This window comes from Phyllostomus hastatus, unplaced genomic scaffold (genome assembly GCF_019186645.2).
Source record: "Phyllostomus hastatus isolate PE091 unplaced genomic scaffold, TTU_PhHast_1.1 phas_contig_495, whole genome shotgun sequence".
Lineage (NCBI taxonomy): Eukaryota > Metazoa > Chordata > Mammalia > Chiroptera > Phyllostomidae > Phyllostomus > Phyllostomus hastatus.
The window spans coordinates 7,557,345-7,570,552 of NW_025333895.1; the positions used below are offsets into that span (position 1 = coordinate 7,557,345).

At 56.9% G+C, this 13,208-nt stretch overlaps 1 protein-coding gene across 6 annotated transcripts in view; it reads right to left on the reverse strand.

The window, feature by feature from the left end:
- The window catches only part of TSC1 (TSC complex subunit 1), a 39,654-nt gene extending 29,099 nt beyond the window's left edge, over positions 1 to 10,555 (reverse strand). For 2 of the 6 annotated variants that reach the window (XM_045845979.1, XM_045845973.1), the window contains exons 1-2: positions 10,366 to 10,555; positions 1,041 to 1,103 (exon numbers count right to left, since the gene is read on the reverse strand). The gene's annotated coding sequence lies outside the window, so the exon portion shown is untranslated. Of the gene's footprint in view, positions 1 to 1,040; positions 1,104 to 1,253; positions 1,370 to 10,365 lie in introns of all 6 variants that reach the window. The other 4 variants (XM_045845976.1, XM_045845975.1, XM_045845974.1 and 1 more) reach the window with 4 other exon arrangements.
- Positions 10,556 to 13,208: the final 2,653 nt, after the last annotated feature.

Here is a 13,208-nt window from a genome sequence, read left to right on the forward strand (position 1 = left end):
CTACAGCAAACATCTAGGTGACACCTCCGTCAGTTCACCGCTCTTGCCCTCACCTCACCCATCGGCAAACCACTGATGTCACCAGCCTTCTGCGGTCCCCCCGGCCCCCGCCCCTCATCGCCCCTGGAGACAAGGCAGCAGCGGCCTCTCACCCCCTTCCTGCCCGCACCCCGCTCCTCTACGGCTCCTCTGCCAGCAAACTGGAAGCTCTGGAGCAAGGAACCCAGAATCAACGTCCCGTCCCCCCCATTGCGGGATGCCCACTACAGAAGCAGCCTGGGGCCCGGGCCGCGCTGCAGAGCAGGTCACGGGGCAGGGCCCAGGCTGCACGTGTGGTCCACACCGAATTCACGTGCGTGGGCCCAAGCGCACCGGGAAGGCCGGCCTGGGCTGAGCGCCTCTGCCCAGGCTGAACGACTCGCTCCAGCCCACGGGCTCCCCCGAGCGCAGCGAGCAGAGCCCAGCTTGGCTGTCAGGGCTGGCTGGGGCCACGGGCCCACCAGGTGCCAGCCCCGTGACCTCAGGGGAAGCAGCGAGCGTCCCAGAGCCCGCTTCTGCACCTCTAAGCAGCGGGTGCACCAAAAGCGTGGCTGTGAAGAAAAGTAATGCGCTTAACAGTGCCGGCACCAAATAAGCGATTAATAATCATCAGTAATTTGACCAATTACTTTATGCCATAGACCAGGGGCGTCAAACTCATTCTCACCGGGGCCACATCAGCCTCGTGGTCGCCCTCAAAGGGCCGAAGGTAACGTTAGGGCTGTATAAATGTGACTCCTCCTTAACAGGTAAGCGAGACTCAGCGCTGCTGCCAGGTAGAAACAAGGTGCCGGGCCGGATAAAACCAGGTGGAGGGCCGGGTTCAGCCTGCAGGCCTTGTGTGTGCCACCTGTGCCACAGACGGTCCAGTTGCTGGCAAGCAGCTGGAACCACACACGTTAAACCCTGCATGCAAGAAACACGTACACCAGGACAGCCGTGGACGAGACGACCGATCCCCTTTTGCCTTCCTGAACCAGTGGACTGAGCTGATCCCTTACCTATTCTGGGGACAGTCAGTACTTCCGTTTCCAGTGCTGTCAACCTGGTGTCCTTCATGGTCACTGGAGGGGAAAAAAACACACGTACGTAAGTAGCCGTCTTACAGTGGAGGGAACCCAGGCGCAATCAGAGAAGTCCGGTGTCCACCGGCCCCCACCGCCTCCCGCTCCGGCTCTGACAGGCGGCCATCTGCTCGCCACGGGAACACACACCCTCGCTGGGCACGCTTGCCTCTCCCTGTCTACACTGCTGGACAGCCGGTGCTGGAAATTCTTTGTGCTGTGTGGAACTGGTAACCTCTGCCTTTCGTTAACTGTCTGCATCAGAGCTATAAACAGACGGAGAGGAAGTGGATGGTCAGGAGAGGCTCCGGGGGATCCGAGGGTCCCGAGTGCAAGCCCAAGCTCTGCCACCGACCGGCTGTGCAGCTGGTGGCTCTCCATCCTGTCTCTGGTGTCCACGGTACCTCTTCCTCACAGGCTGAGTGGGGACCGGAGGAGACGCCGCGGCCCTGCGCCCCCGCACAGCGTGTGGCACGGAGTGCAGGCTCCAGGGGCCCTGGAGGCAGCCCCAGGAGTGGAGCAATGCGGGGCCGTCACCGGCCGCCCGCCCCACCAGGCCCCACTGACCCCTCAGTCTCTCAGCCGAGCCACTCCCACCCCCATTTCAGGACCTGCTGCCCCCCAAGCTGCGTCTTTACCTCCAAACCAGCGTACAAACCCCCTCCACTCCCGAGTCCCAGGCGGGGTGGGGCCCGGTGCCGTGCTCTCGGCAGCCTCGGTTTCGTTGTGTCCCTCACCACAGCCCCACTACCCCGGGGTCACTGCTGCTGACCACGTCTCCCCCCAGACCACGAGATCCGTCCAGCAAGGGAGCGTGGCCCATCGGGGCTGCGCCCAGCACGGCGGGCGCTCCAGCAGCCCCTCAGTCCCCGCAACGTCACGTCCTGGCACTGCTGACGAGACACCGCGGGACCTCAGCCCCTTCACGTCCCTCAGCCGACAGTAAAAATGGTCTCATTCTACATCACGCTGCTTAAAGCTGCAGCACTGACGATGACGTTAAATAAGGACCCGCTGCACTTGTGGACTGAGTGACTCGGAGTTGGAACAGTCTTAAATGCGCAAAGCGGAATTCTGCCTTCAGAACAGCACGACCCCAACCCAACCCTTTTCCACGACAAGCATCAAGTACTTGTGAAGAGCTGCCATTTCTCTACTCTCTCCCCCCACCCCCACCCCACTTTCTGTCCACACGACCTCGTATTAAATATCTACGTCCCGAGTGCGCACACAGGGGGTCCGGCACGAGTAACGCCCCTTCTCTATGTGCTGGGAATCTACACCAAATCTTGTATTATGAAATCACGCGTGTGTAATTCTGTAACATAGCAGTCACACTCAAGCACACCATGGGATGCGTTAGATGCAACGTTCAAATTCCCGGCCCTCCCGTGCGAGACAGTCACCCACCCGCCCCGCCAACCGCACTCAGGGGTGTTCCTCCGCCAGACCCGTACACACATACCTTCCAGTTTGCTTTCACCGCCTGGGCCCTTCAGAGTGGACCGAGGCACGGGCTGACCATCAGGCTGGAAGCTCCGTGAGGACAGAGACCAACCAGTCCACCAATGACACCCACGGGCTACTCCGGCGTCTGCCCCACGAGGGGCAAGTGACCCTGTTCCGTGGGCGACGACCCCAGCAGCTCCTTCGGTGGCCGTCCCCAGGCCGACAGTGGGGCACGAGGACTGAGCCCACACGCCACGTGCCCCCGACTCCCCGAGCGTGGGGACGCCTGCAATGAGCCCCCCCACGGACTGTCCCGGTCCGAGTCCAACCGGGGCACCGAGCGACTCGCTAACAACTCAGACCTCGGGCCCCAGCACCGTGGGCCTCGGGGGCACATGCGCTCTGTGTGCGGCGCTGGGGGCAGCTGGCCTTTCAGACAGGGCGCGCTGGCCTGGCCACTGTCACGCCACGGGAACGAGCCGGAAGGGAACACGGGGCCTCTGGCCTCCAGACCCTCCACCAGCTGGAGGCAGTTCCTCTCCTCCGGGGAACCCCAGCTGGGCCCCTGACCTGCGAGCGGCACCCAAGGCGAGGGTGAAATCGGGGCACACCCACGGGCGAGCTCTCTCGGCCTGCCCGGCCAGCACCTCCATCCTAGATAAAGGGGCTGGCACAGGAAGTCAGAGCGTCTCTGTCCCACTCGCAACATGAAGTCTCCTCGATGCCTGTGTCACCGCGCCACCAAACCCCTGCGAGGGCAGCAGGCCAGCATCCCCGTGACGCTGGCGTGTAGGTCGGAGCAGCCTGCTATGACTGATGCTTCAGCTGTCTGTCCACTTGCTGGTTCCCACTCAGTCCTGCCCTACCGAGGTAGGACCCCTCCGGTCAGCAAAGTGACGTGTGAGCCCCAGCTTCCTGGCCAGAAGTGAGGAATGGAGCAGACCCCCGTCGGAGGTGCGTGCACCCCAAGGGGGATGGACGGAAGCACCTGTCTGAGCATTGGGGGTCAACCCATGTTCTTAGCTTCAAAAGCCAAAAGGAAACGAAACACAGCCCCGGATCTTCATTTCCCTTCTGACAGCGGGAGAGCTGCTCTCGCCCCAGTGCAACCCTGTGGCCGCACTCCTACAAGCAGTCTTTCGGACAACAGCCAACAGCGGGTGTGAGGAAGGGGAGGGCCCTGCGCTCCAGCACTCTCAGACCACACAGGAGGAACGCAGGCCAACCCGTCACCGCGGTCACCTGACTCTCACACCCCAGCTGTTCCCAGACCGATGGCCACCCACCCGGGATGCCACACGAACCGCAGCACCCCTGCCGTGTGCGGCTGCCGTAGCGGGACCCGCACCCAGCTGCCACGGGTCTGCTCCCGGCAGGTCGCACAATGGGCCGTGACAGGGCTGAGCCACACACACCCGCACCAACGCCGGCGGCAGACACCTCCAGGCCTTCAGACTTGGGGAGAGCCGGTGCTGTGCGCGGCCTCCTACCCCTAAGAGTCCAGAACTGCCAGTCACACAGAGGACACTGCGAGCATGTGGCCCAGTGACTTTGCACACACCTGTCTGTGATGGACACCGCAACTGCAGGTGGAAACAGAGGCCACTCTCTCTTCCCTACCCACGTTTTCTGCACGCAGGTCTTCATCTAAAGTAACTCAAAGACCCCTCGGGTACAGGTTCAGGCACAGACGGACTAGTTCATTACCGAGCACGGCGCATGTAAAGCAGAAACATGTCCCACCACGGTAATGACACAGTGGGCACGCCCCCAGTGCACTCGCGCCAGCACGCTCAGCTCTGAGGGGCTTCTCGGAGTGACGTTCCACCAGGTGAGCGAAGCTGCCTTCGGCACAAGCGCGTCCACGCAGGGTGACACTGGCCCCGGTCCCCGCCCCCACCGCAGAGAAGGAAAGGGAGGGTAGAAGCACTACTTAGTGTGTGAGCGAAGCCGCTGACACCAAGACCTGCCAAAGCAGGCAGCCGTGTGTGGCCTGACGGCCACGGCCGTGGCGGTCCTCCTCAAGGTCACCTGGGCTGGGCGGGACAGCTCCCGACTCCACTCAGAACTCTGCCGTCAGGGAGCCTGAGGGGCAATCTGCTGAAGCTCCTGTCCTATTGCAAAGGTTGCCTGCAGGCGCAGAGCTTGATTTTAGAAAGGTATGTTTCTTCTACACATAAATGCCTCTTATGTTCTGACTTTCTATTAACAGGAATGAAATCATTCACCAAGAAAACACAGACCAGACAGGCACCACGTACGTGTCAGAGTCGCCACCCGGAGCTCCCCCCAGAAGCAGCCTGAGCAAACTAAGATTTCTCCAGGACCAGAACGGAGACACTCACGGCGCGAGGCGCCGTGTGCGACCGCTTAGACGGGGGTCCTGCAACGTGGGCCTCACTCCGGCGACACCAGCACTGCCCGGAATCCGTCGCAAGGGCGAACTCCCGGGCCCTGCGCAGCCCTGGAATCAGAAACTTTGGGAGCGGATCTCCCAGCTGATCCCGATGCCCAGTACAGGTTGAGAACTGCTGGTTCAGGAAGAAAAAAGGATGAAGGCAAGAAACATTAAATAGGTATTTTTGTATGTACTTTGAGGTTCAAAGGGAAAAAAACCAGTACAGTGCTACCAGGTGCTAAAGGCACCAGCACGGACTGAACGCCAACCCTGATGAGCGCCTCGCAAGTTACAGGCCTGAGCTCTCGGCTGCTGGTTTTTTTTAATGTGGCACCTAAGGCTGATTTCCAGTGAAGTGTAACAAATCTTCCAATGTAAGAGTTTGAAAACATAATTTACAGTACAAACAGTGCATGGGCTCATCTTTAAGAGACTTGGGTCTTTCCTACCTACCGGTGAGATTGAGAGTGAGTGAGTGAGTGAGAGAGAGAGAGAGAGAGAGAGAGAGAGAGAGAGACAGAGAGAGTCCATTCTTAAGAGCAATAATTTATCTAGAACAGCAGTTTTTCAACCAGTGTGCCACAAGAGTTGTTAAGACATGCAGCACCTGACCATTTGGTCAGGAGCACTGACCTCTTTTCCCTTAGATGGTCAAATAAAAAAATGACAACAGCCAACACAAGTCACCTGGTGTGACTGAATCAAAATTACACCTATTTTCTGTCAGGTCAGCAAAAAATGTGGGGGTTTTTGGCGAGCTGCAGAATGTCAGTAACGAGTCTGTGTGCGCACGCAATGACAGAGGCTGAGCCCAGGACCCAGGCGGGCAGGCCGAGCCCCAGGCGGGGTCTGTGGGGCTCCCGAAGCCGCACCCCGTGTCTCACACTCTGGGAGTGTTCGTGGTGGTGGTGATGGGACGGGGAGGGGTATCTGGTGCACAGTGTCCCTGGATCTTCAGAAGGGAACTGAGCTCCCCACCTCAAAAAATAAATAAATAAATAAATAAAAATAAAAGGTTAAGAACCACTGACCTAGGAGTTAGTTCATGAGACTGCAGGTCAGGCAGTTGAACACAGCGAAACATTCAATCTGAGTGTGGGGGCTCGGGGGTGAGCCAGCAAGGTCCAGACCCCAGCTCAGCCCCTCAGCAAGGGCCTCCAGGCCTCGGTTTCCGCATCCCCCCACCCTGTCTCTCCAGGCTGGGGGGAGAGTTCGTAGGATAGTATGTGCAGAATATTAGAGCAGTGTTTGGCTCATAAGTACTCAACAAATACAAACTTGATTATAGAAATACTACTACAAAATGTATTGCTGGATGCGTGTCAGCAGTCTATCAGTTTAACAACTTGCATTTGAACATTGACAAAACCCTTCTGCAGCTGAAAATGTATACTTTTCGTGTCGGTTACTGTGTTGGAGAACCTCTCAGGCAGCGCGGCTCCCGGGCTGGAGACGCGAAGGTCAGCACAGTTGTTCTCCCTTATCACTCGCCGCCGTGTCGTCTGCCCTCACCAGCAGAAGGGCACGCTGGCCCTCATCACTCACACACGCCGTGGTCGCGCCTGCCACTGCCCATACACAGTGCCCTGGGGGGTCCAGGCCAGGAACTACCGCACCTTGTTCGGCTCCAGCCTTGCTGTTCAAGGCACTTGACTCATCAGATGCCAATGTGAATTCATTCAACCTTTAAAAATATTTAGTACCTTTTACTACTTTGCTGTATAGAGCAAAAGGTAGTGCTGCATGAGAGAAGGGACAAGAAAAAAAAAAAACAGCAGTCCTGGGAATGAGTGAATAGGTAATGATTTTTTTATTCTTTTCCCCAAAAAGAGACATTAATTTCTAGTAACTACAGGCACAAGAAGTAAATCAGAAAATTGCTGATGGCAGACCTCTTTCGGACCAACTTAAAAGAGGAAAAATGAGTACTTCATGAAAACTAAATTATATTAAACAACTACGGAAAAAACTCAGTGTTTGAGCATATACTACATATTCAGACTACAGACTACAATGCTGAGTGTGATTTTCCTTCATGAGATCAGCTACTTAAATGACAAACAAAACTAATACAAATAAAACTAACCTCTTCAAGAGAGATTTATAGTATGAGAAACTTACAGGAAATCACCTTTTAAAAATAATGAAACATAGCCCTGGCTGGTGTGGCTCAGTGGATTAAGCACCCGCCTGCACACCAAAAGGTCACCGGTTTGGTTCCCAGTCGGGGCACACGCCTGAGCTGCAGGCCAGGTCCCTGTGGGGGCGTGTGAGAGGCAGCCAGTGGATGCACCTTTCACCCATCAATGTCTCTCCCCCTCCTTCTCCCTCCCTTCCTGTCTCTCTAAAATAAATAATTAAAATATTTTTAAATATATATATAAAATAAAGACAATGTAATATAGCCCTGGCTGGTGTGGCTCAGTAGGATGAGTGCTGGCCTGCAAACTGAAAGGTCACCAGTTTAATTCCCAGTCAGGACACAGGCCTGGGTTGCAGCCCAGGTCCCCAGTTGAGAGGGTGCAAGTGGCAACAGATGGATGTATCCCTTGCATATTTCTCGCACATTGACGTTTCTCTCCTTCTCTTTCTGCCTCCCCTGCCCCCCTCTAAAAAATTAAAAAAAAAATTTAAATAATGTGATATAAGGATAAGATAAACAGGTCAGAGACAGGTCAAGCTAAGAGTCACCAATTTGCTTAGATATTATAAAGCCATTAACACTTTGGTTCAATCAATTTACTCAGAATATTTAACTGAAGCAGCAGGAGGGGCTCAAGTCACCAAACTTCAGATTTAGAAATGCTCTCATTTACCGTCCGACTCATTTCACAGGGGAAGAAACTGAGGCCCACAGAACTTAAGTGACTTGTTCCAAGTGGAAAGCTACCCGACTTCAGAAAGCTTGAAATGGCTGGTACACGGCTGTGTGTCACTCATCTGCACCCCAAAATACCCAGTGAACTCCCGGAGAAGTGGATTTTAGCCCGCTGTGGCCCTGGGACCCGGAAAAAAGCACGCCTGCACCCCGACAAACTCTAAAAGGAGACGGAGCCGTGACATCAACCCAGTCGTGATTCAGAGCCCAGAATTCACCCTACTCCACACACACCAGAGGTTAGAAGCTATTTTTAAAAATGCCCTGCAGTAAAGATACAAATTCAAAGAAAAACAGCCACACTGAAGCTTGAAGGCACGGGTCCTCAACCTCTGCTGCACATCAGCGTCACCTTTGACCCCTCCCAAAATACAGGTGCACATTCAGGGCATCCCCCAGGCAGCATCTGCAGATCCACCCACCGCGGGGCCGGCCACCTGCGGCGGAGGTCCGCGCGAGCACCGTCGGAGGCCTCCGGCTCCCGGCAATCCCGTCATTTGGTAAACATCACACGGACAGGCACGTATTTGATGTGTCCCAGTAAGACTAACCGGGCACGCACACAAGGGACCGTGGCCACACCGGCGAGCAGTGTGGGAGGTCTTCGCTCCCAGCCCAGCGCTCTCACCGGGCACTCGGGAGCGCGCCCAGTCTTCACCACGCCAGGAAACGCGTGAGGCGAAGAAAGCTCACAGCACCGGCCTTCCCGCCACGTGACCTCAGAGCGTTTGGGATGAGACGTTAGCAACTTCAGCAACAGGGTGTTTTCCTTCTGCGTCTTCTACAAACACCCCCTAAGTTTACAGCAGGTGGCTGGGAGGAAGAGTCTGCGCTCCCCTGGGCCACTGCGAAGGCTGTCTCACTGCTGCCTGCACGACTGTTAAAGACCCACTCCCCGCACAACCCGAGGTCCGTTTCCACATTTGCGTCCTCCAGAGTTACCCCGGAATGCTCAGCTTGAGGATCACAGGCGCTTGGTTGCCCAGTGAGGTGAGGGCCCCCAGAAGGTCCGGCGTCCTAATGCTCCTTGACATTTACAGCCCCATTTTGCCAGCACGTTTGAGTTCAGACGACTCCGGGCTGATCCCGAAATCACAAATCCAGGCATCTCAGAGGAGTATTATTCTATTTCAGTGCTTTCACAGCACACTCTGTGTCAAGTGAAGTGCTATTTCTATGCTTTCTATAAAAAAAAAAAAAAAATCCAGCAAGGGCTTTTTAGCCAAACTTGTCTCTGCAGCCAACTCACCCTTTCAGAAAAACACCCGCTACTTTCCAGGCCAGACCAGCGCGTCTCTGCGCACAGGGCGGCCGACCCAAACAAAAGTCAAGGCAAGCGAGGAGGCAATCGCGCCCCTCTTCCAAACGAAACACACACGCGGGCACTTGTGCACCCTGGTTCATGCTAATCACTGAATGAGACGGACAGGCCAGCTTTGACCAAGTAACAGGCACAGGAGAGAGTCACGTGGGGACAAACAAGGACCTGCTGGTCCACAGTCGTGGCATCAGTGAGACCCCGGCCCCAGGCCTCAATGGGACGCTGCTAGAGGTGACCTTCGGTGCCTGCCAGGAATCTCTCTGGGCCTCAGTTTCCCCTTCTGCGGAATGGCAGAGGTAACAGTGGCCGCCTCCCCGCTGGGTCGCCAGGACTAAGGAGGCGATGGCTGCAGACCGCTGGCACAGGGAGCACCCCATAACCGGGAGTGGTTGTTCTTAGGAGAACCGCACCCCCTCCCAAGACACCCCCCCCCCCATGCAAAACACACCCAGCAAAACTCTTGACCGAGAAACACAAAGAAGGAGCTCTAACTCGAAAAGCTCCCTCCGACTGCAAGCCCTCCACCCTGCCGTTCCTCGAATGAATGAATGAGCGTCGAGGAGTGGCTCTGCGAATAGCTGTCTCTGAAGAACCACCGCGGCTGCCTCGAGGTAACTGTCTCTCGCCGTCCATTAAACACCCACAAGCGCCCCCGCAGCGACGCTCCGCAGCCCAGCACGTTCCGGCGGCGGCGCCCAGGCCCGGCGGCCGCGGGCGGCTCCGGGCGGACCCCGACGTCCACAGGCAGCCTCCATTCATCTCCCCCACCCCCCGCCCCTCGCGACGAGCCCTGGGGCCAGCCCCGCCGCCCGGGCCTGCCCCGCCGCCCCCGGGCCTCTCCGCCGCCCTCCGCACCCCGCGGGAATCTGTCACCGCCACCCCAAGGGAAGGGCTGGCGAGGGGGCTCACCTGCCCCCTGCCCCGGGCGCTGCGGCCCGGACGTGCGTCCGTCCGCCCCCCAGAGCTCCGAGGAGGGCCAAGTGCCGGCCAGGTCCGCCTCTGCATCCCAGGGACCCGCCAACCCAGCCGGGCCCACCGGAGCCAGCGCGTAATGAGAGGAAGGGGAAAGCTCTGCCAATCCCCCTTCCCAGGGTCCCGTCCTCTGAGAGGGAGCCCCTTGCCCCCGCCCCCCAGGGCCTCCCCGCCTGGGGTCAAGGTGCCAGGGCAGCCCCGAGAAGCCCCCATGAAAAGGAGGGGGCGACACCCCCATACTCACCCACCGTCTCCTCCCCCTCAGCTGTTTACCTCACAGTTCCTCCAGCCTACAGGGCGCCGCCATCTTGGACGTACAGCACCTCCCCCGTCGTGAAATGTCCACGGTCCAACGCAGCCTCCGCCACGAAAAAGAGTCCCCAGCGGGGTCTCGCCTCTCCCTCGAGCCCAATGACAGATGACTACCGTCCGCAGCCCCGTTGGACTGAAGAGGCCGTGCTTCTCATTAATGATAATAAAGACCAGTCGAGAAAAAACGAGGAGAGTTTATAAGGTAGCGGGGCGGAGGGGGGGGGCGGGGACGAGCGGAAGGATCCCGAAATAAGGCCACTGAGAGATCTTGTGACTCTGAAGGAGGCAAAAAGAAGGGCCGGTGCGGTGGGAGGAGCTATGCGAGAGGGCGAGGGGCGGGGCAGTCACGTGGTCCGGCTGGCCGGGCGGGAGGGGCCGTGCTAGAGGCGTAAACAAGTTCGCGGGGCAGGGTGTGGTTGGGGTTCCTGCAGCTTTTCCTGGGCTTCTGTCCCTGACAGACCCGGTGACCAGCCGTAGATCTGCGGTCCTGTATCCCGCAAAGCTACTAGGGCCCGCGTGGGTGCAGGGTCCGCGGTGCAGTCTTGCAGGAGTGGCAGCTCCGCAGGGCAGCAGGGAGGCGCTGCACCAGGGCACCCTGGCCTTTGCACCGCGTTTGCGAAAGCCCACCTGTGGGCTGCGAAGAGCAACCGCTGGGTGCTGCCCTCGGGCTACTGACGCTGCAGACCTGGTCAACACATTTCTGGAAGCCATCCTAATCAGAGCAGGCGGCTTTATTTATTTAGCTATTTATTTTAGAAAATTTCTATGAGTGTATTTGAGCCAAATTGACAAATGCAGGGAAGCAAAATATCAACCGATTTTTTTTTAACAATCCTCCCTAGAATGGGTGGCTTTAAAATCAGAACCCCTTGCCCTGGCTGATGTGGGTCAGTTGGTTGGGCCTCATCCTGCAAAGTGAAAGTTCACAGGTTCGATTCCCATCTGGGACACAGGCCAGGGTTTTGTGTTTGGTCTCTGGTTGGGGTGCCTACAAGAGGCAACTGAGCGCTGTTTCTCTCCCACAGAATGTTTCCCTCCCTCTCTTTCCCCCTCCCTTCTCCTCTCTCTAAAAATAAATAAATGCACAGATACAAAGCAGTGTGAGCGGAGGCAGACCACGAGATGAAGTCTCACTGTGGTGCCCGAAAGGCCTTCTGAAGAGTGGGCATCCTGCTGGGGCTTTAATACTTACTAGATTCATCTGTACTGTTTACTATGGCTGTAGTTTATTCTCACTGCAGTACAGTACTTTATGGTGTGAGTGTGACACAATGGGTGAGCCATCCTTTTTTTAAAAAAAGATTTTATTTATTTATTTTTAGAGAGGGAAGGGAGAAAGAGAAAGAGAAACATCAATGTGCAGTTGCTGGGGACCATGGCCTGCAACCCAGGCATGTGCCCTGACTGGGAATCGAACCTGCGATGCTTTGGTTCTGCCTCAGCCCGCACTCAATCCACTGAAGTATGCCAGCCAGGGCTGAGCCATCCTTTTTTTAAACTGGGGTGACATCGGTCAATAAAATGACACAGGTTTCGGCGTACAGTTCTGTAACACATCATCAGTACCTTGTGTGTCCACCACCCCAACTGGCCAGATTAAAGGCAGGAGAAGTAGGTTTTATTAAAATGAAATGAGGGAGGTGGTTGGGAAGAAACCGGCATTCCAGGCCAGGAGAACCAAGGAAGCAAGAGCTCGGAGGCAGGAAAATGCTGGGTGAGTTACAGGAAAAACAAGTTTTGTCGTGGGAACCAGTCGCAGCGCACCAGACGAGCCTGATGGAAGGGGCCTGCTGTGCAGGGGGGGCCAGCCGCATGGGGGGCTGTGTCAGAGGGCCCAGGGGGCCAGCCTGGGCCAGCGAAGGGCTGCTGCTGGCCTGTGTGCTGTCTTCGTGAGAATTAGAAAAAGGCAGCCCCTCCAGGCCCAGAGGCCCCGTGAGCAGAGCCCCGGCCCTCCCAGGGCCCTTGGGCAGTGCACAACCATGCTGCCTTCTGGGGCAGACGAGCACGGAGCTGGGCACACATCCCTAGGCAACTCGGTTATGGAGACAGTTGGGGGAGATCAAGAGCTCTTGATCCAAACAGACCCGAGTTTGGATGCAGATTTCTACCATCACAGTAACTGGGGGAGGCTTCCTCTCCTCACCCACAGCGTGGGGGTGATAACAATGCCAACCCAATGGAGATTCGGGTTGGATTCACTGAGGTACAAAGCTATCCCGTATCTTGCAGTGTTCAGTGCACACCCGCCATTTTTGTGCACATTATACACAGAGCATGCCCATTTTTGCACCCATGGTATGTAATCATTATACCCAGGTATAATGCCTATCCGTATTTTTCCCTCAAAAGTTTGGGCTGAACAGTGCGCATTATACTCACCTAAATACAACGCTGGTGTAGAGCCCAGTCCAATCAGTGTCATTGTGTCTACTGTGTCACCTGTGCTCTCGGCCAGCCCTCGTCACGCCCAGCGTCAGTTCATCAAAGGCTAACTTCTGTGTGGCCACCAAAGTCAAGTCCGCCTGCGGGCCAGAGAAGGAAAAGTTGGGGGAGCAGCAGGAGGGTCTGGGGCGTCCCACTTCCCCTCGTCCACCAACCTCTGCGTTCACAGCGGAGCAGGGCCTCAGGCACACTCAGAGACTTCTGAGACCGCCTGTGATGGGGAAAGTCCAGGTTAAGGGCAGGAGGTGGGGGACAGGCACCAGAGCCCTGACCCAGGAACCCCCTCCGCACCGCCAGCTTTCCTTGGCCTGCTGACCTCATCCTGCTGGAATG